We start from the raw sequence: 22745 nt of genomic DNA on the forward strand, positions 1-22745 counted from the left end.
CCACTCCCAGTCTCTATTTAAGCCTAAATTAATAGTATCCAATTTGCAAATGAATTCCAATTCAGCAGTTTCTCGCTGGAGTCTGGATTTGAAGTTTTTTTGTTTTAAGATAGCGACCTTCATGTCTGTGATTGCGTGACCAGAGAGATTGAAGTGTTCTCCGACTGGTTTATGAATGTTATAATTCTTGACATCTGATTTGTGTCCATTTATTCTTTTACGTAGAGACTGTCCAGTTTGACCAATGTACATGGCAGAGGGGCATTGCTGGCACATGATGGCATATATCACATTGGTGGATGTGCAGGTATACGAGCCTCTGATAGTGTGGCTGATGTTATTAGGCCCTGTGATGGTGTCCCCTGAATAGATATGTGGGCACAATTGGCAACGGGCTTTGTTGCAAGGATAGGTTCCTGGGTTAGTGGTTCTGTTGTGTGCTATGTGGTTGTTGGTGAGTATTTGCTTCAGGTTGCGGGGCTGTCTGTAGGCAAGGACTGGCCTGTCTCCCAAGATTTGTGAGAGTGTTGGGTCATCCTTTAGGATAGGTTGTAGATCCTTAATAATGCGTTGGAGGGGTTTTAGTTGGGGGCTGAAGGTGACGGCTAGTGGCGTTCTGTTATTTTCTTTGTTAGGCCTGTCCTGTAGTAGGTTCTGACCTCGGAGCATTCAGCATCCTCTGCCCCTCCATGCGCTTCCCACAGCGAGTCCGCTCAGGCGGGGCTCCTGGGGAAGCCAGAGGGTCCTGCACCCCAACTTCGCAGACAGACGTGACTCTCAGCCAGCCAGTAAAACAGAGGTTTATTAAACGACAGGAACATGGTCTAAAACAGAGCTTGTAGGTGCAGAGAACAGGACCCCTCAGCTGGGTCCATTTTGGGGGGCAGTGAGCCAGACAACCATGTCTGCCCTTCACTCCATGTCCCAGCCAGCCCCAAACTTGAAAGATTACTGGCAGCTTCCCATAATGCTGCCCTTACTTCAAACCTCTCAAGCAGACTGAAGTGCCTCTTTTCCCTGGGAGGCATTCAGTCCCCATGGGCAGGGACCCTCTGGCTTCCCCAGGAGCCCCGCCTGAGCGAACTCGCTGTGGGAAGCGCATGGAGGGGCAGAGGATGCTGAATGCTCCGAGGTCAGACCCAGGAAGGTGGAAGCCGGATGAGCTGTGTGTCCTGCAGACAGGCTGATCACAGAGAGGAGACTTCCCCAGAGTCCTGACTGGCTTCATGGGGAGCAGTTCCAGATCATCGCCCGGGGGGACTCCGGCCATCGGGTGGCAAAATCCATGAAAGTCAGTATGTACTGCTTTCCTCTGGCTGTCTTTTTCGGAAAAGGACCCAGAATATGCACATTGTGTAAAGAGTTGTCACTTTGGATAGGCTATCACCAGCAGGAGAGTGAATTTGTGTGGGGGGGTGGAGGGTGAGAAAACCTGGATTTGTGCTGGAAATGGCCCACCTGATGATCACTTTAGATAAGCTATTACCAGCAGGACAGTGGGGTGGGAGGAGGTATTTTTTCATATTCTCTGTGCATAAATAAAGTCTGCTGCAGTTTCCACGGCATGCATCCGATGAAGTGAGCTGTAGCTCACGAAAGCTCATGCTCAAATAAATTGGTTAGTCTCTAAGGTGCCACAAGTACTCCTTTTCTTTTTGCGAATACAGACTAACACGGCTGTTACTCTGAAACCTTTGGTTAATAAATAACAACTAATAAATACACCTAAATAAATCCCCCAAAATTTGAAGATTTCAGTTTTTCATTTTGAAAAGATTTTTTATTTTGAAATTTTCTTTAATTTTAAATTCAAAATATTAAATACTCAAAATAAAAAAAAAGTTTTTGACTAGAAACAATTTCTCAACTTTTTGATTTGCCACAGATCTTCAGGCAGGGGGGAGTTTTGATTTGACCCGAAATGTTTTTTTTTCCACAATTGCTTGTGAACCAAAAAATCCATTATTTGCCCAACTTCACTGGAGATATGGCAGTTTATACCAGCTGACAATCTACTCTCTTAGATTTCAAAGAGAGTTGAGGATGATCAGTAGCTCTAAAGAGGTGCTTAGCATCCTGCAATATTGGACTTGAAGTATGAAGTGTTGTATATAGTTTCTAAAGATTTGGGGACACCACATAGTTAGGTCTGATCCTGGGAACCCTTATGCACCCTTTAAACATTAAACTCAGTCAACGGTTGCAATATCAAGAGTTCAGCTTCTGCAGCCTTTGGTGCAGTGATTGTGTCTCTCTCTGTGTTTTGAAAACAGCTAACATTTATGCCAATAGTGCACATGCTGATATATAAGGAGTACTTGTGGCACCTTAGAGACTAACCAATTTATTTCAGCATAAGCTTTTGTGAGCTACAGCTCACTTCATCGGATGCATACTGTGGAAAGTGTAGAAGATCTTTTTATACACACAAAGCATGAAAAAATACCTCCCCCCACCCCACTCTCCTGCTGGTAATAGCTTATCTAAAGTGATCACTCTCCTTACAATGTGCATGATAATCAAGGTGGGCCATTACCAGCACAAATCCAGGGTTTTACAAGAACGTCTGGGGGGGGGGTAGGAAAAAACAAGGGGAAATAGGTTACCTTGCATAATGACTTAGGCTTGAATAGAGACTGGGAGTGGCTAAGTTAATTGTATCCAATTTGCAAATGAATTCCAATTCAACAGTTTCTCGCTGGAGTCTGGATTTGAAGTTTTTTTGTTGTAATATCGCAACTTTCATGTCTGTAATCGCATGACCAGAGAGATTGAAGTGTTCTCCAACTGGTTTATGAATGTTATAATTCTTGATATCTGATTTGTGTCCATTTATTCTTTTACATAGAGACTGTCCAGTTTGCCCAATGTACATGGCAGAGGGGCATTGCTGGCACATGATGGCATATATCACATTGGTGGATGTGCAGGTGAACAAGCCTCTGATAGTGTGGCTGATGTTATTAGGCCCTGTGATGGTGTCCCCTGAATAGATATGTGGGCACAGTTGGCAACGGGCTTTGTTGCAAGGATAGGTTCCTGGGTTAGTGGTTCTGTTGTGTGGTATGTGGTTGCTGGTGAGTATTTGCTCCAGGTTGGGGGGCTGTCTGTAGGCAAGGAATGTTTGTGTGTGTGTGGGGGGGGGAGGGTGAGAAAACCATTTGTGCTGGAAATGTCCCAACTTAATTATCATACACATTGTAAGGAGAGTGATCACTTTAGATAAGCTATTACCAGCAGGAGAGTGGGGTGGGGGGGGGGGAGGTATTTTTTCATGCTTTGTGTGTATAAAAAGATCTTCTACACTTTCCTCAGTATGTATCCGATGAAGTGAGCTGTAGCTCACGAAAGCTTATGCTGAAATAAATTGGTTAGTCTCTAAGGTGCCACAAGTACTCCTTTTCTTTTTGTGAATACAGACTAACACGGCTGTTACTCCAAATGCTGATATATGGATGTCACTAGCTTTCAACAGTCCATCTGGTAGTGAAGATTCATGAATCACGGGCCCATGCATTCAGATCCTTGTGAATGCAGAGGTCTGTGCTAGCAGATCGGATTGCAAGATTGATGCTTAAATAGGATTTAACTTCCTGGTACTCACCTGATCTATTAACAGGAAGGACTTCATGCCATGTTTACTATCAGTAAGAAGTGAATTTCTCCAGGGTTTGAGGTTAGATTTGATTACAATAAGCGCCCAGAGTCTTTGATGCTTCTGAATTATCTGACCATAGCAGGAGTTTCCTTGCCACATACCTTCATTCCCCATGTAATATCTTGATCCTCCTCCTACCTACTGTGCTGTCTTGTGAGGGACATGGTGAGGCAAGTCATTGTCCCATCTGGTAGGTCTGCTTCTTTTGCAAGGTGATTTTGTTTTTACACTAGTGTTGCTCCATTTATTTCATTGGAATAATTGACCTAGCTAGTACCTTTTCCTGTGAGCAAAACTCCCCAAGAATATAAATACCATCCATCTAGACAGAAAAAACAAACACTTATCAAAACATGTCATTAAATGTCTGCAAACTTGCTGAATGTTATTTGAATGATGGGTTGTCTGCAGTATCCTTATATCGAACAAAGTGCTCATTCCTTACTATAACATATGTAGGAACGGAAGCAGCAGGCAAAAAAATAACCTTGTGTTCATTCATTCAAAGGTTAAAGCCCTCTTGTACCTGGCATTAGCAGTTGCATTGATGAGGAAACCTCATAGTAGTTGGCAGTTCAGATTAATATCTTTGAAGCTTAGCTGAACTTCTTTGGTCAAGTAACGGGCTGGATACCTAGAGAACAGGTTCTCATGACATTTCTTATACTCGCACTAGCTCGTTTCAGGTAGCTAATCAATACAATGGTCTCAGTTAAACATGGAAAAATTTACTTTAATGACTGTGTAACAACTTTAAAACAGGTCAGATCTTCTTTAGTTCTTTTCTCCTTCCCCATCAAGGAAAAAGTATTTTCTAATTCAGGCTTGGTTTTTTATTTGCTGGCTAGCTTTTCTCCTTTTCCCTCCGAGCACAGGGACACTGAAATGGCTGTTTCTTATTGCTCTGTGTGTGAGAGCATGATCTGGCTACCCTGGTAATGGGCGCAGCATAAGAACCTGAATGGACTAGAACTCTAGTACGTACAGGGAGAAGGGAGCACAACAGCACTCCTCTCACTCTTGCATAATGATGCAGGCTCCACCACGAGCAGAAAGAGAGGTGAAATACATCAAGGGCATGTTTACTGCAAATTATTCACTAAATAAAGATGAGAAATCCTTGTGTGTCACTGCTTTTCAGAAATGCGTGATTATATATAAATGAGTCTTCCAGTCTTGGAACAGAAATCAGCAAACATGAACTTTTTTTCCTATAAAAACCCATCACCCAGAGCTGAACCTGCATCTTTTTTGTTGTTGGTTTGTGTCTAATATGTTCCGTTAATTTTATCCTCTTTACTATCAATATTTTTCTCCACCAATGAGTTCGCACTTCCACATTGTAATTAGGACCAGAAGTAGGACTACTGAAATGCCTTACAGAAGGCCATTCTCATCATAAATCTGGCCTGATGGGAAGCAGGAAATACTGGAGTATAAGATCTGATTCTATGATATTTCCAGCCAAATTTAGCAGTCACAGCTAGATCATAGTTCAGAAAATAATCCCAATGCTTGTAGTGTTTGGATCGGGGGGGTTTGCTTCAGGCTCCTCATTTAAATGATTCAGAAGAGGTGAAAAAGCAGGGGGAAAAAAGGATGTTTTAGATGCTCTTTACTAGGAAGCTGGATGTCTTAGGGGAATGGCAATGAGATACAAAGACCTTCACCTCTTGGTTCTTACTCATTTTAATGTAGATGTGCCTGAAATTCGATCAAAAGTTGCTATGATGAAGTATGACTTATGTAAATGAGTTGGTGGTGTCAATCAGCTACTTATACTCATCATCATATAGAAAACACTACTAGAAAACCGCTAGTTGCGGCATGGAGGCCAAAGATGGTGTGGAAGACTGACTGTGTTATCTATATCATTCTCTATGTATATCCTCCCAATGCTTTCTTAGAGGTGGTCCCTTCAGTCATACTGGCACTCCTGTTTGTACTCCTGCTTCCAGTGATGTATTTGTCCTGTGGATACTTTCTAATTAAAATTGTAAATCTGGTGCCCCACAACCCGCCCACGTACACATATAAATATCTATGAAAACTCTGAAGCAGCTTTGGAATTTATGCTCTGTGTTAAGTTAATAGATATAGAATTTGGAGGCAGAGCGAGGGTTAAATTTGCAGCAGATCTCCCCTTCCATTTTGTATCAGCCAATTTATTCCAAGAAGCAGCTTGAAGTCCATGATTAACAATCCAAAAATACTAGGTGTGTGTCTCAGTAACACTTAGACCATGAATAAAAAAACAATTACATAACCTACATGAAAAATAATATGATATATACTAGCCCATTACTGATGCTTTCAGGGGGATTTAAACCACCAAACAGTAATCTAAATGAAAATTCCAAAGTAATGACAAGGTCTAACTTTTCTGGCGCATAATCAAATGCTTCCAAATACTTATTTACTGCATGTAACGATTTGTAAATAGGATTAGAGGGAGTTGTGCAGAGCAAATACATTTTTTCAAAGTTAAATTTACAAAACCCTTTTTAAAAAACTCTAAGCAGAGTTAGACCACAAGCAGATCAGGATTGAGCTCATTTAAAACCTTTTAAAATCTACTGCATGTAAACAGAAAAGAGAAAAATGGCACTATTTGAGGAAAGATTAGAAAAGTTGATGGAATCCAGTTGAGAACAAAAACATAATTAAATCCAGTGTTTGTAATATATATGAAATCCTTCAGTGATTCAGAAGGCAAATATAGGGAACGGTCATTGCCAAACCTGATCAGACCAAAATCCCACCTAGCCCACTATCCTATCTCTGAAAATAGTAGGTACCAACTGCTTCAAAGAAAGGTGCAAGAAAGAACATAGCGGACAATTGTGGAATAACCTGTCATTAGGGGATGTTCCTTCCCAAATCCCCATCAGGTAGGGGTTGGTTAATGCCCTGCAGCGGGAAGGTTTATCTGCCTTCTAAAATATTTTTATGCATTTATATATTGAATTCTGGGTAATATAATGGCAGATGTTCACAGGTGCATGTTGACTGTCAGTTATTAAATACAATGTTTTAATGTTTCATAGCTAGACTTTAGTAACTAAGGATGGAATTGTCAGTGGAGCCCATGAGAACCAGGTGTCCAAATCCAGTTGAAATTCAATGTGATATGGATGCCTAATTACCTTCAGCTTCCTTTAAAATACCAGCCAGGGGTCATGCAGGGACACACCCAAACAGAGGCTTTGGCAGGATTGATACCTAATTTGTTATTTTACAGCCAATTAATACAGAAATCTAAAATACCAAGATGCAAGAATAATACCCTCATTAAAAGGACCTTGCTATTCTTTGGCCATGGTTCAAGCCACCACAGATTACAATCAAAACATTTCATTTCAATTTTGACCCTTTTTTAAAATTTATTTTTATGATAATTACCTGATATTTCACAACAAGTATTTTGAATGAGAAAAAGGTTTCTTTTAATTTAAAAAAAAGGTCACAATGAAACATTTCACCAGTCTCAAAACTTTTCTCCAAAAAATTTGAGAGTTGAAAAATTCATCAAAATTGACCCTTTTCCACAAGCTGAATAGGTATTGATGAATCAATTTTTCAACCCTCACCCTGCCAAAATAGTTTCTTTGGAAAATTCCCAACCAGCTGTAATTACAGTTGTGCTAAATGCAGTATTTCAGGCAATCACAGCAGAATGATTTTTTTTAAATAAAGGTTATTGAAAATACCTTTTGAATTAATAAATATCTTAAAAGTCTGTAACATTCATAGATAATATTGTAGAAGGCTCACTCACTACCTGGTGTACCTCCTCATGGCTAGGCATGGCATAGCAGCCCTTCTGTCTTTATTGCTCCCTGCAGGCAGCTACTTGGGCCACTTGGTGGTCTGTTCCACTTTGTGATTCAGCCCTCTGGTCAGAATGGCTAGAGCCTTGCCCTTCCAGGGTAACAATCTCATTGACTGTCACTTCAGTTCCTAAATCAATTATGTATTACAACACTGCATGCAGAAACACTTTTTAAAATCTGGGTCTTGGTGACCACATAGCAGGCTTTTGGTTCCAATCTGGGTTTAGTAGTCCTTGTCCCTTTACTTCTGAGGGGTACACTGACCCACATATAGGGAAATTCAGGCCCACCCTTTGCTCTGGTTTCTAGCCCAAAGCCCTTGTAATAAGCAGCTAGCATCTGTTCCTTACAATCCTTTAGTAGTTCCCTGACCACTTCCTATCTTTGCCTGTTTGCAAGCATCTGGCTTAGAACTACGCTCTTCAGGCCTCTCTCCATAGAGTTTCAGCTCTCCATATAGCTTTTCCCAGTTTGTTGCTGAGGAGCTGGAACCCATTTCTCCTGCTACCTTATCCCTTCAAGGTCAGTCCCAGACTATACACTCCCTACTGCTACTCTCCTCTCTCAGTCCTCTACTATTACCCCTTCAGTTCCTGCTTTATAGGAACCACCCACTGTGGTTCTCTCCAGCTGGGTCTAATCCTTAATTACCCATCTCATCTCCAGGTGCCATAGAATGGGCTAACTGGGCTAACCTGCTCTCCTTAACGCTGCCACTGTAGGATTTATCCACCCTATCACAAAAATATTTTAAAACTATTCATTTAAGATCATTGTTGTATTAGTAGCAGCAAAAGATCAAGAAGTCTTTATTATGTATGTTGTCCAGTACAGATGTGTGTATATGCAGAGAATATATTCAAACAGAACTACTCTATTGGTTTGTACTGTCAGTTTTCCAGTCTGTTTAATCTCCTCCTGCAAGTTAAACCCTGTCTCAAATAGTCAAAAAAGGAAACCCATATTACCCTTAATCTTCATCTCCTCCACTAAATTTCCTCTTCACTGCCAAATCTGATTCAGAATTGCCCTGCTGCTCCTCCAAAACCCAAGTGGCCTCATTCTACTGCTTGCTGACCTCATATCAACTTACCCTCTTACCTGCTTGTGGTGTCCCGCCAATCTTGGCATTTTTCTTCCCTTCCACCTCAGTCTCCACAAGTGGGAGGGGCCACAGTTACACTTGTATGCCTTCTGTACTCCCTTCTTGTGAAACACTTCTATTTAAATATTAGCTCAAAACCATCCTTGTCTCTTTAGCTTTTAATTGACTCTTTATACAGAAATCATTTTCTGATGATCTGTATGAGGTCACTATAAAAATTAATGGTTGTTATTTATAATATAAAAAATCTTTGTAATGTGTTTCTGCATACCATATTATATTTTCCATTTGGTATATGTTCTCTAAACAATGGAGAAAGGATTGTGCACTTAATGGGATTCTGCTTTACATGTATTGCTGAAAAAAACATTACCCAATACCCTAAATTTAGTGTAGAAAATAGGAAGGTCACAATCTAGAATCATAGCATAGGCCACTACAAAGGCAACGATTGTTGTTTTTACAAGAGAACTCAAGGATCTATAATGCATAGTGGCATACATATGTTTTATTCATTTTCACAAAGGATGGTTTGATGAATTATAAATCTCTGTCTTCTCAGATGCTGTGTGGTAGAAATCATTTACTGACTTCTAATATAATGATTAGAAAAAAGGACCAGCAGGCCACCTCGGTGCTCTACTGGAAATGCACAGATAAGACTAAGGTCAGGTTTTTGCTCCCTGAGCTGGAAAGAGCTAGCTGTGATCTGGAAATAACAGTTGTAGCAGAGCAAAGTGCAATAAGTCACTCTCAGAGTAGCTGCATTTACTAGTGCTGTGTTTTGAAAAATCTGTCCTTAAAAGTCCAGAGATGAATTACAAAATAACTGTTTAATTTAATTACACAAGCATTTCCAGTCCCCACTTGACTGGCCTACAGAAAGACCCAAATATTAACCTAGGCCAATGATACAATAGTGAGGGGGGGGGGATCTGATTCTTGGTTCTGGAGATGCATTCCCAGAATGTTTCTGGACAAGCAAGGACCAAGATTCTACCTAGCTCCTGCATAAGGGTTAAAATACTGGGGAGAAGTTCCAGTCATCCTGTAAATTTCCCTTGTAAACCGGTGCAGGGATAGGCACAGCTTAGTCTTAAATTAACACAAAACTTAAAATGGGATACTGCCCCTCAGATGAGGTTTTCAGCATTGCGTTGTGCTGTATGGTTTTATGAAATGAGAATGAGCAATGGAAGTTTGCTTTCTCCTTTTGTTATTTACAGAATGCAAAGTGAACCATATGGTGTGATTTTTCACTCAATGTTTGGGAGAGCAGGAGAGAGTGTATGACAGTCTACTATTATCAATATGCAAAGGCCACACTACTGGCACCATTTTGACAAATATAGAATACGTGATCTGAAAGTAGAAAAAGCTGTCCAGAATGTTTTACTGGTCCTTAATTCAGCTTAATTGCCCTGTTAATTGCCTCAAGCCACTTATGTGATTATTAATAAATCCATCTTGCATAACACAAAAGTCAGACTCAGTACTGAATAGTTAATATATTGCAGTGGATTAGATTTGAAATATTACTGAAGCAAGCTGCGGATGCAAAGTTACAGTGGGAGAAGGATGGTTTGTGGTTAGAATTCAGAGTAACAGCCGTATTAGTCTGTATTCGCAAAAAGAAAAGGAGTACTTGTGGCACCTTAGAGACTAACCAATTTATCTGAGCATGAGCTTTCGTGAGCTACAGCTCACTTCATCGGATGCATACCGTGGAAACTGCAGCAGACATTATATACACACAGAGATCATGAAACAATACCTCCTCCCACCCCACTGTCCTGTTAGAATGTTATCCTGTGACTTGTGAGACCCACTTTCATCTCCTTGCACTTCCACAGACATCCTGTGTTGCCTTGAGCAAATCACTTAATCTCTCTGTGCCTCAATGGTCCATCTGTAATGAAGAGATAATAGGATTTACCTACTTCATAAGGGTGCTGTGAGGATAAATCCCTTAATGACTCTGAGACTCCCAGATACTATAGTGACGGGGGCCATATAAATGTCTCCAGTTAGGTGATCACTTGATTTAATTTCCCTTTAACAAACCGTTACTCTGTTTAGTCAATCTGAAAATATCTGTTTCCTTGTGTCATAAATATAAAGGGAAGGGTAAACCCCTTTGAAATCCCTCCTGGCCAGGGGAAAGCTCCTCTCACCTGTAAAGGGTTAAGAAGCTAAAGGTAACCTCGCTGGCACCTGACCAAAATGACCAATGAGGAGACAAGATACTTTCAAAAGCTGGGAGGAGGGAGAGTAACAAAGGGTCTGTCTGTAGTCGTCTTGGCCAGGGACAGAACAGGAATGGAGTCTTAGAACTTTTAGTAAGTAATCTAGCTAGGTATGTGTTAGATTATGATTTCTTTAAATGGCTGAGAAAAGAATTGTGCTGAATAGAATAACTATTTCTGACTGTGTATCTTTTTTGTAACTTAAGGTTTTGCCTAGAGGGGTTCTCTATGTTTTTGAATCTAATTACCCTGTAAGATATCTACCATCCTGATTTTACAGGGGGGATTTCTTTATTTCTATTTACTTCTATTTTTTATTAAAAGTCTTCTTGTAAAACACTGAATGCTTTTTCATTGTTCTCAGATCCAAGGGTTTGGGTCTGTGGTCACCTATGCAAATTGGTGAGGCTTTTTATCCAACATTTCCCAGGAAAGGGGGGGTGCAAGTGTTGGGAGGATTGTTCATTGTTCTTAAGATCCAAGGGTCTGGATCTGTAGTCGCCTAAGCAAATTGGTGAGGCTTTTTACCAAACCTTGTCCAGGAAGTGGGGTGCACGGTTTTGGGAAGTATTTTGGGGGGAAGGACGCGTCCAAACAGCTCTTCTCCAGTAACCAGTATTAGTTTGGTGGTGGTAGCGGCCATTCCAAGGATAACGGGGGTAATATTTTGTACCTTGGGGAAGTTTTGACCTAAGCTGGTAAAGATAAGCTTAGGAGGTTTTTCATGCAGGTCCCCACATCTGTACCCTAGAGTTCAGAGTGGGGGAGGAACCTTGACACCTTGAAAGCTAAATATTTTGTTAAATGATTGGTCCCAATCCTTAGCCTGGAGCTGCTTTGAGCAGCTAAAAGCACAACTGTCCCTAACGGTGGGATAGCCAGACACAGGAGTATCAACCAGCACAAGGGAATCCCCCTAGTAATGCAGACATAAGAAAACTAACTCCTGTATCACCACCTCTCCCTTTGTCTGGCATAGGTGTTGTAGCTGGGGGGTGGAAAGAGGTGTGGCTGGGCAGGGTTTTCTTGAACCCTGGAGTTCCTTGATTTTGAAAACAGAACACACCGGACATTGGATTAAAGGCCAGTGCTGCAGCTTTTACTGACGTACTATAATTCAAACTAAAATGTTGCCTGGCAAACAATTTTGCCTGTAATAGTATAGTAAGTAATGAAATGAGCAAGAGCACCCTCCCTTGTACTCACGACACTAGCGAAATGTAACTCCCATGCTCGAACTTCCAAATCGTAGCAATAACTGTTCGGTACATGTTGTGTCACGGGGAACCCTCTACCTGTGTATTATATTTAGTCACTCTCACACACCTCCCCCCGCATCTGTCTGGTCATCCCTCAGCTGCTCTGTTCCTAATCCTATGCATAAATTATAGGAAATGAGGCCATAACAGCCAACTGCTAAAGTAAGGCTCTCCCACCTACCATCAATATCAAATGCCCTAAGCTTTGTAGCTCCAGTGCAACATGGAAGAGAACTTACCCTCTAATTGAAAGCCACCAGCATGCTATTTGCTGGGGCTGCCCTGAGTAAGACTTGTGGGCTCCCACTATTTGGCACCTATGCCTCAACCTTCCACTCACACCACGCTTTTCCAGGGAAAGGTCAGGGACAATGAGACAAATGCAGGTTTGGCCAGTGTGCTCTTGGGGAAAAAATCCTTCTCAACTCCAGATATAACAATCAGCTTTAGCCTGAGCAGGCAAGGAACAGTCAGAATTACCTCAAGAGTCTGAAAGCAACTATCACTCAAAACCCAGAATAAAATATGGGTTGCACCAGCACAGAAATAACTCAGGAAACACCAGAGTCAGCTCTTTGGGCAACATTTCAGGGTGCCAGGAAAGGAGGAAATGGTTTCTGCTCCCCTTTGAACCCTAGAATGGCAACCACTTTTAATCCTGCTATTATATGAAGTGCTCATGTGAGTCTACAGCTCCTACTCCCGCAGTGTCAGCATCACAGGGTCACTGGAAGGACAACAGGGTCACCAAGGGCTACCTCTCCTGGATGGAAGTACAAACAAGAGAAAGGGGTAGGGGAGATGAGAAGGAGACAGGTCAAGTGCAAGTAGGCTTGCTGGCACAATTCCCCAGTTCACAGCTTGGTTGATCCCTGAGGAGACAGAGATCCTCAGTATGGGATCATTTCTTATCACTAAAGGCTTGACTATCCAAATGTTCACACCCTTGTTCAGTTCACTTTCCATGAATACTGGTCAAGGGAAATCACTGAAACATTCCAGAGGAAACCTTTTGCACTATTCACACAGCTGGAGTGATGCCCAAGCTTTCTCTCTCATTCAGTTACATAAATCCTGCAATGAAATGGGATTAATTTAAGAGACCACAAGCCAAAACCCCAGATCTAAACACACTGAAAGTTTGGGACATTTGTAAGTCAAACCCACATCTGGTCCTGCCTTTATAATGGATTCAGTCCAGAACCAGAGTCTCCTGAATTTTAGGGTTTGATTGAAATTTTGCAATTTAAGCCATCTAGTTTAAACAACATGATCCAGATTCTCAGATGAAAGCTTGTGGGCCAAATCCTGAAGTTTTTACTCAGATTAAACTCCAATTACTCAAAGGTGGCATTTACTGCAGTGAGGATGATGGGGCCACATCCTGTGAGGTGCTGAGTGCCTCCAGGCAGGAAGGAAAGGTTCTCCACACCTCATAGGAGGGGGTGCTCCATAAAAGCTGCAGGATTTGGTCGTGTATACATTAAAGAGTTTTTATAATCCACCAAAACTCTAACATGTTATAAAAGGAATGCATCACACTAGTTTGTAGGGGAAATTTCCTCCCACAACAAATTAAGTTAAACTTCATGAAAAGTGGATACAGGCTTGGTAGTAAATTAATAAGTTATTTTACACTTAACCTATTTTTATTTCAATAGTTTAGAATGATTAATTACTGCCTGTTAAGAGCAGGAATTTAAGAATAATGAAGGCTGAATTAATTCATCCACATACTAGACAGTTGAAATGGGGCATGACCGAAATGCCAAGTCTTGAAAGTGCCACCAAAATAAAACACCAGCTGTCATAAATATAAAGGGAAGGGTAAACCCCTTTGAAATCCCTCCTGGCCAGGGGAAAGCTCCTCTCACCTGTAAAGGGTTAAGAAGCTAAAGGTAACCTCGCTGGCACCTGACCAAAATGACCAATGAGGAGACAAGATACTTTCAAAAGCTGGGAGGAGGGAGAGAAACAAAGGGTCTGTGTCTGTCTGTAGTCGTCTTGGCCGGAGATAGACCAGGAATGGAGTCTTAGAACTTTTAGTAAGTAATCTAGCTAGGTATGTGTTAGATTATGATTTCTTTAAATGGCTGAGAAAAGAATTGTGCTGAATAGAATAACTATTTCTGTCTGTGTATCTTTTTTGTAACTTAAGGTTTTGCCTAGAGGGGTTCTCTATGTTTTTGAATCTAATTACCCTGTAAGATATCTACCATCCTGATTTTACAGGGGGGATTTCTTTATTTCTATTTACTTCTATTTTTTATTAAAAGTCTTCTTGTAAAACACTGAATGCTTTTTCATTGTTCTCAGATCCAAGGGTTTGGGTCTGTGGTCACCTATGCAAATTGGTGAGGCTTTTTATCCAACATTTCCCAGGAAAGGGGGGGTGCAAGTGTTGGGAGGATTGTTCATTGTTCTTAAGATCCAAGGGTCTGGAGTCACCTAGGCAAATTGGTGAGGCTTTTTACCAAACCTTGTCCAGGAAGTGGGGTGCAAGGTTTTGGGAAGTATTTTGGGGGGAAGGACGCGTCCAAACAGCTCTTCCCCAGTAACCAGTATTAGTTTGGTGGTGGTAGCGGCCAGTCCAAGGATAACGGATGTAATATTTTGTACCTTGGGGAAGTTTTGACCTAAGCTGGTAAAGATAAGCTTAGGAGGTTTTTCATGCAGGTCCCCACATCTGTACCCTAGAGTTCAGAGTGGGGGAGGAACCGTGACATGGTGGCACAGTGGTGGGATTAACCTGAAATCATTTTGAGATCCAGTTGAGATTTTTTGAACTAGAAATACAGATTTTAAAAAGGAATTTTTGGGAAGTCCAGGAAGCAGCTTTGAAACTGAAAGCAGCTTGGTTTCTCTCTGCTTTGTGGCCAAGCAGAGACAAAAGGGGATTATCTTGTGAATTGCAGGTTTTCTTTGCCTGGAGGCAGGGTACTTAACTCCTGCAGGGAAATTCAGTCTTCCAACCCAGAGGTTTTTTTTTTTCTTTTCTTCCTAAAAGTAAATAGGGGGTGTGTGCTCTACCCATTTGCCTGGAGACAAAAGTGGCAGGGTGTTTTTTTTTAGGATTTTGATTTTTTTTTTTTGTTTTACAAGGAGCACAGGTTTGAAAAGAAATTTTTTTTTCTTTCTTTGGGCTGGGTAAGCAGGTTTCCAAGTAGTTGGAGGTTTTTTGCTTTAATTTGGGCCTAGAGCAGAGACAAGGGAATTGTCTTTTTCTGTAGGCTGACAATCACTATCAGAGAATAGGTATTCTATTCCAGCACAGCAAAATTTTACAGCCAAGTTTTGTTTGTTTATTTCTAAACCTCGGGTGTAAAGTTAGTTAAAAACAGAGAGGTTAGAATGGCCAAATCCTCGGCTCGACTACAGCTGGAATTAGCCAAATTTCAGGCTGAGGAAAAACAAAGGGAACATGAAAGACAGATAGAACTCATGCGGCTGGAGAAGGAGGTACAGGAGGCTGCCCACAAGAGGGAAATGGAGGCAAGGAAGCATGTGGAGGAGATGGAGAGGATAAAGGCCCAGCAGAATATACCAACAAACCCTAGCAATCCTTCTCCAGGTACCACTTCCCATCCCAGAAAGTTCCCCACCTACAAGGCAGGTGATGATACTGAGGCCTTCTTAGAAAACTTCGAAAGGGCCTGCCTTGGGTACAACATCTCTACTGACCAATACATGGTAGAGCTGAGGCCGCAGCTCAGTGGACCCTTAGCTGAGGTGGCAGCTGAAATGCCTAAAGAACACATGAACAAGTATGAACTGTTTAAATCCAAGGCGAGAGTCAGAATGGGGATAACACCCGAGCAGTCTCGTCGGAGGTTCCGAGCCCTAAGGTGGAAACCAGACATGTCATTTACCCGACATGCCTACCACATTGTGAAACATTGGGATGCCTGGATATCAGGAGCAAGTGTTGAATCTCCAGTAAATTTGCCCTTCCTAATGCACATGGAACAATTCCTAGAGGGTGTTCCTGAGGAAATAGAAAGATACATCCTAGATGGGAAACCCAAAACTGTAATCGAGGCAGGAGAGATTGGAGCCAGATGGGTGGAGGTGGCAGAGAAGAAGAAAACTGGTCGCAGTTGGAGCGGAGACCAGAAGGGACCACCCCAGACCACACCCTATTACCGGGGGCCGCCCAAAGCCCCACCTACCTCCCAAAGAACCCTCCAGACCCCTTATCGTCCCACCACCCCGTTCTCCAGCAACCCACCTCGCCCCGGTGACCCGTCAGCTGGACGATGTTTTAAATGTAACGAGCTGGGGCATGTAAAGGCCAACTGCCCCAAGAACCCCAACAGATTACAGTTCATTGCACCGGAATCACACCAGAGGTCCACAGGCCCAGATACCTCCCAGATACCCTTGGAGCGGAGGAAAACTGTGAGTGTGGGCGGGAAGAAGGTCACCGCGTGGAGGGACACCGGAGCACAAGTGTCAGCTATCCATGCTTCCTTAGTGGACCCCAATTTAATCAACCCAGAGATCCAAGTGACGATTCAACCCTTCAAGTCCAACTCTTTCAATTTGCCTACAGCCAAGTTACCTATCCAGTACAAGGGCTGGTCAGGAATGTGGACTTTTGCAGTCTATGATGATTATCCCATCCCCATGCTGTTGGGGGAAGACTTGGCCAATCATGTGAAGCAGGCCAAGAGGGTGGGAATGGTCACCCGCAGCCAGGCTAAACAAGCCGTGAGGCCTAGCTCTGTTCCGGAAACTTCTATCAGGACCCAGTCAGAGGTGATGGACCCGGACCCCAGGCCAATGTCTGCAACAGCAGTAGTGGATCCAGTCCCAGAGACCCAGACGGAACCAGTCCCAGAACCGGAACCAGCCGAACAACCAACACCAGACCCCGTGTCAGCACTGAATCCAGTACTTGCAACCTCAACACCAGAGGGCCCCACTGAACCTGAACTGGCAGCAGCCGATAACCCTACCCAAGAGGCTCAGCCGGAGCCTGAATCCCAACATAGTGCACCAGCGGAGAGCGGTTCACAGTCAACAGAAGCAGCTCCATCCTCTATATCGCTTCCAGAGGGACCAAGCCTAGGTCCACAATCCAATGAGGAACTGATGTCTCCAGCATCAAGGGAACAGTTCCAGACCGAACAGGAAGCAGATGAAAGCCTCCAGAGAGCGTGGACGGCGGCACGGAGCAACCCACCGCCTCTCAGCTCTTCTAATCGATCCAGGTTTGTTGTAGAAAGAGGACTTTTATACAAGGAAACTCTTTCTGGGGGACACCAGGAAGACTGGCATCCTCAGAGACAGTTGGTAGTTCCAACTAAATACCGGGCCAAGCTCTTGAGCTTAGCCCATGATCACCCTAGTGGCCATGCTGGGGTGAACAGGACCAAAGACCGTTTGGGGGGGTCATTCCACTGGGAGGGAATGGGCAAGGATGTTTCTACCTATGTCCAGTCTTGTGAGGTGTGCCAAAGAGTGGGAAAACCCCAAGACCAGGTCAAAGCTCCTCTCCAGCCACTCCCCATCATTGAAGTTCCATTTCAGCGAGTAGCTGTGGATATTCTGGGTCCTTTTCCGAAAAAGACACCCAGAGGAAAGCAGTACATACTGACTTTCATGAATTTTGCCACCCGATGGCCGGAAGCAGTAGCTCTAAGCAACACCAGGGCTAAAAGTGTGTGCCAGGCACTAGCAGACATTTTTGCCAGGGTAGGTTGGCCCTCCGACATCCTCACAGATGCAGGGACTAATTTCCTGGCAGGAACTATGAAAAACCTTTGGGAAGCTCATGGGGTAAATCACTTGGTTGCCACTCCTTACCATCATCAAACAAATGGCATGGTGGAGAAGTTTAATGGAACTTTAGGGGCCATGATACGTAAATTCGTAAATGAGCACTCAAATGATTGGGACCTAGTATTGCAGCAGTTGCTCTTTGCCTACAGAGCTGTACCACATCCCAGTTTAGGGTTTTCCCCATTTGAACTTGTATATGGCCGTGAGGTTAAGGGGTCATTGCAGTTGGTGAAGCAGCAATGGGAGGGATTTACACCTTCTCCAGGAACTAATATTCTGGACTTTGTAACCAACCTACAAAACACCCTCCGAACCTCTTTAGCCCTTGCTAGAGAAAACTTACAGGATGCTCAAAAAGAGCAAAAAGCCTGGTATGATAAACATGCCAGAGAGCGTTCCTTCAAAGTAGGAGACCAGGTCATGGTCTTAAAGGCGCTCCAGGCCCATAAAATGGAAGCATCGTGGGAAGGGCCATTCGTGGTCCAGGAGCGCCTGGGAGCTGTTAATTATCTCATAGCATTCCCCACCTCCAACCGAAAGCCTAAGGTGTATCATATTAATTCTCTCAAGCCCTTTTATTCCAGAGAATTAAAGGTTTGTCAGTTTACAGCCCAGGGAGGAGACGACGCTGAGTGGCCTGAAGGTGTCTATTACGAAGGGAAATGTGCTGGTGGTGTGGAAGAGGTGAACCTCTCCATGACCCTTGGGCGTATGCAGCGACAGCAGATCCAGGAGCTGTGCACTAGCTACGCGCCAACGTTCTCAGCCACCCCAGGACTGACTGAACGGGCATACCACTCCATTGACACAGGTAATGCTCACCCAATTAGGGTCCACCCTTACCGGGTGTCTCCTCAAGCTAAAACTGCTATAGAACGGGAGATCCAGGATATGTTACAGATGGGTGTAATCCGCCCCTCTGAAAGTGCATGGGCATCTCCAGTGGTTCTAGTTCCCAAACCAGATGGGGAAATACGTTTTTGCGTGGACTACCGTAAGCTAAATGCTGTAACTCGCCCAGACAACTATCCAATGCCACGCACTGATGAACTATTAGAGAAACTGGGACGGGCCCAGTTCATCTCTACCTTGGACTTAACCAAGGGGTACTGGCAGGTACCGCTAGATGAATCTGCCAAGGAAAGGTCAGCCTTCATCACACATCTCGGGCTGTATGAATTTAATGTACTCCCTTTCGGGCTGCGAAATGCACCCGCCACTTTCCAAAGACTTGTAGATGGTCTCCTAGCGGGATTAGGAGAATATGCAGTCGCCTACCTTGACGATGTGGCCATATTTTCGGATTCCTGGGCAGACCACCTGGAACATCTACAAAAAGTCCTTGAGCGCATAAGGGAGGCAGGACTAACTGTTAAGGCTAAGAAGTGTCAAATAGGCCTAAACAGAGTGACTTACCTTGGACACCAGGTGGGTCAAGGAACTATCAGCCCCCTACAGGCCAAAGTGGATGCTATCCAAAAGTGGCCTGTCCCAAAGTCAAAGAAACAGGTTCAATCCTTCTTAGGCTTGGCCGGTTATTACAGACGATTTGTACCGCACTACAGCCAAATCGCTGCCCCACTGACAGACCTAACCAAAAAGAAACAGCCAAATGCTGTGCAGTGGACCGGAAAGCGTCAGAAGGCCTTTAACAAGCTTAAAGCGACACTCATGTCTGACCCTGTACTAAGGGCCCCAGACTTTGACAAACCGTTCCTAGTAACCACAGATGCATCCGAGCGTGGTGTGGGAGCAGTTTTAATGCAGAAAGGACCTGATCAAGAATTCCACCCTGTAGTGTTTCTCAGCAAAAAACTGTCTGAGAGGGAAAGCAACTGGTCAGTCACTGAAAAAGAATGTTATGCCATTGTCTACGCTCTGGAAAAGCTACGCCCATATGTTTGGGGACGGCGTTTCCACCTGCAAACCGACCATGCTGCACTAAAGTGGCTTCACACCGTCAAAGAAACTAACAAAAAACTTCTTCGGTGGAGTTTAGCTCTCCAAGATTTTGATTTCGACATCCAACACATCTCAGGAGCTTCTAACAAAGTGGCTGATGCACTCTCCCGTGAAAGTTTCCCAGAATCAACTGGTTAAAATCGTCCTTGAGATGTGGAAAATATTGTTAGTCTTTATGTACTTGGTAGTATATTTAGAGATGCATGTGTCTTATTAACTCTGTTTTCCTAGAGCTCCAGGAAGAAATCCCAGCCAGTGTTTCACCCTAGCTGAGATTTGGGGGGCGTGTCATAAATATAAAGGGAAGGGTAAACCCCTTTGAAATCCCTCCTGGCCAGGGGAAAGCTCCTCTCACCTGTAAAGGGTTAAGAAGCTAAAGGTAACCTCGCTGGCACCTGACCAAAATGACCAATGAGGAGACAAGATACTTTCAAAAGCTGGGAGGAGGGAGAGAAACAAAGGGTCTGTGTCTGTCTGTAGTCGTCTTGGCCGGGGATAGACCAGGAATGGAGTCTTAGAACTTTTAGTAAGTAATCTAGCTAGGTATGTGTTAGATTATGATTTCTTTAAATGGCTGAGAAAAGAATTGTGCTGAATAGAATAACTATTTCTGTCTGTGTATCTTTTTTGTAACTTAAGGTTTTGCCTAGAGGGGTTCTCTATGTTTTTGAATCTAATTACCCTGTAAGATATCTACCATCCTGATTTTACAGGGGGGATTTCTTTATTTCTATTTACTTCTATTTTTTATTAAAAGTCTTCTTGTAAAACACTGAATGCTTTTTCATTGTTCTCAGATCCAAGGGTTTGGGTCTGTGGTCACCTATGCAAATTGGTGAGGCTTTTTATTCAACATTTCCCAGGAAAGGGGGGTGCAAGTGTTGGGAGGATTGTTCATTGTTCTTAAGATCCAAGGGTCTGGGTCTGTAGTCACCTAGGCAAATTGGTGAGGCTTTTTACCAAACCTTGTCCAGGAAGTGGGGTGCAAGGTTTTGGGAAGTATTTTGGGGGGAAGGACGCGTCCAAACAGCTCTTCCCCAGTAACCAGTATTAGTTTGGTGGTGGTAGCGGCCAGTCCAAGGATAACGGATGTAATATTTTGTACCTTGGGGAAGTTTTGACCTAAGCTGGTAAAGATAAGCTTAGGAGGTTTTTCATGCAGGTCCCCACATCTGTACCCTAGAGTTCAGAGTGGGGGAGGAACCGTGACACCAGCAATTAATCAGGCAAACTGAACCCAAGAATCAGTCCATGCTCATGTTTATACATATTTGATGTGTACATGTTTGTATTTCAAAAAATATGGTAGAATTATGGGTATTAGAGGGAAAACAACATGTTAGGTGAAATCAATTTAATTCTTTCCTGAGTTCTCCTATTGGGCCCTACTGTTGATTTTCATTCAAGGTGGCAAGTCCTCTCCCTATTGGAATACGAACTAATCGTTTCCAATGGGAAATTTCACAAGCTCCTATGATAGGTATAAAGTTAACTTATGTTACTTCAATATATTGACTATAGAAACAGTGACATTCAATAGCAACATTTCTCTGCTGGTCTCTTTCCTCTCTGGGTTTTGGGAGCAGCAGCCAGGATGTTAGCTTTATTACACTGAAAATTTACATAGATTCTTATCAGATAGAGTCTTTTGGTACCTTCCTGTAGAGTGTAAATGATGTGTACCCATTTTTCAAGAACAGAGCTCTCTGATTTTAACCAGAGGGGAAGCGACATAAAAAAAAATCTGTGGGTGGGATGGGGGAAGAATGCCTGAATGAGACTGTGGATGGGAAGGGGAAATGCATGAATGAGACAGTATGAGTCTTCCAGCTGCCTAAATGCGGACTTCAAGAGGAGAGTTAAAAGCCATGATGGGTGGGGAGACTGTTTCTGTCATTCCCTTTTTATTCCCAAGAGTTACATTTACATCTCTGACAGGACACAGTGAGTGATGAAGGTTGCTGAGTCCTGGGTCTCTTACAGAATGCATACCCAATGGGTGATACAAGAAACGATGTTTGTGATTCAAAAGGGTACACACTCTTCCATCTGAGTATGTACTTACCCAGTGCAGCGCTGTCGTGTTAGGGGGCTACTGTGCTTTTGGAGATGTCCTCTTTCAAATGCAACGTGAAACTGAGACTTTGCTTTTGATTAGCAGAGGCCCCATGGCAATTTTTGGCAGAGTAGTGGTGCTAATCCCCTGGACCACTCTATCAGGTTTGATCCTGCAAGGAGCTGAACACAGGGATAAAACCCAAAGTGATCAGTAAACTGAGATAAAGATAAACATTAGAAAATACTGTGTATATGACATCCTTGTGCTTAAAACTAAACATTTGGCTAGCAATAACATGGGAATTGCATTAATCTTGCATCTGTTGTTCTAAATTTCATAATAAAATGGCAGTGCAAAAAGTGAGATTTGCCTTGCCAAATGCCAAGTGAGATCAGCAGAGGCAGCAAGCTTGAACTTATTCAGCCATTAACTGCATTTTAGTATTTAGTTTGCTGCTTTGACATTTTGACAGTGTGTTTTGTATTGGCTGCTGCATGGAATAGTAAGGAAAGGTTAAGCATGTAACATTTTACCTAGATGTCATTTATAAAATCATGAGTGTTTTCAAGCATCTCGAATTGGGCACTTGGAAAGTCACAATTACCCTTCAAAACAATTGCAAGTGATCTTTGTGGCTGACATGGGTGCGCTCCTGGTCTACAGAGGTTTCTCATGAACATTTCCTGTTTTCATTACATGAATGACGTAATCTGCTCTGGGATTATCAGCCTGTTACCTGTGCATGAAGGCCTGATGGCTCATTGATTCCTCAGAAGAAATTGTTCATTTTTTCCCTCTTTTTTTATTTAAAAAAGTCAAATAATGAAATATTGGAATAA

This window comes from Lepidochelys olivacea (genome assembly GCF_965140295.1).
Source record: "Lepidochelys olivacea isolate rLepOli2 genome assembly, chromosome: 6".
NCBI lineage: Eukaryota > Metazoa > Chordata > Testudines > Cheloniidae > Lepidochelys > Lepidochelys olivacea.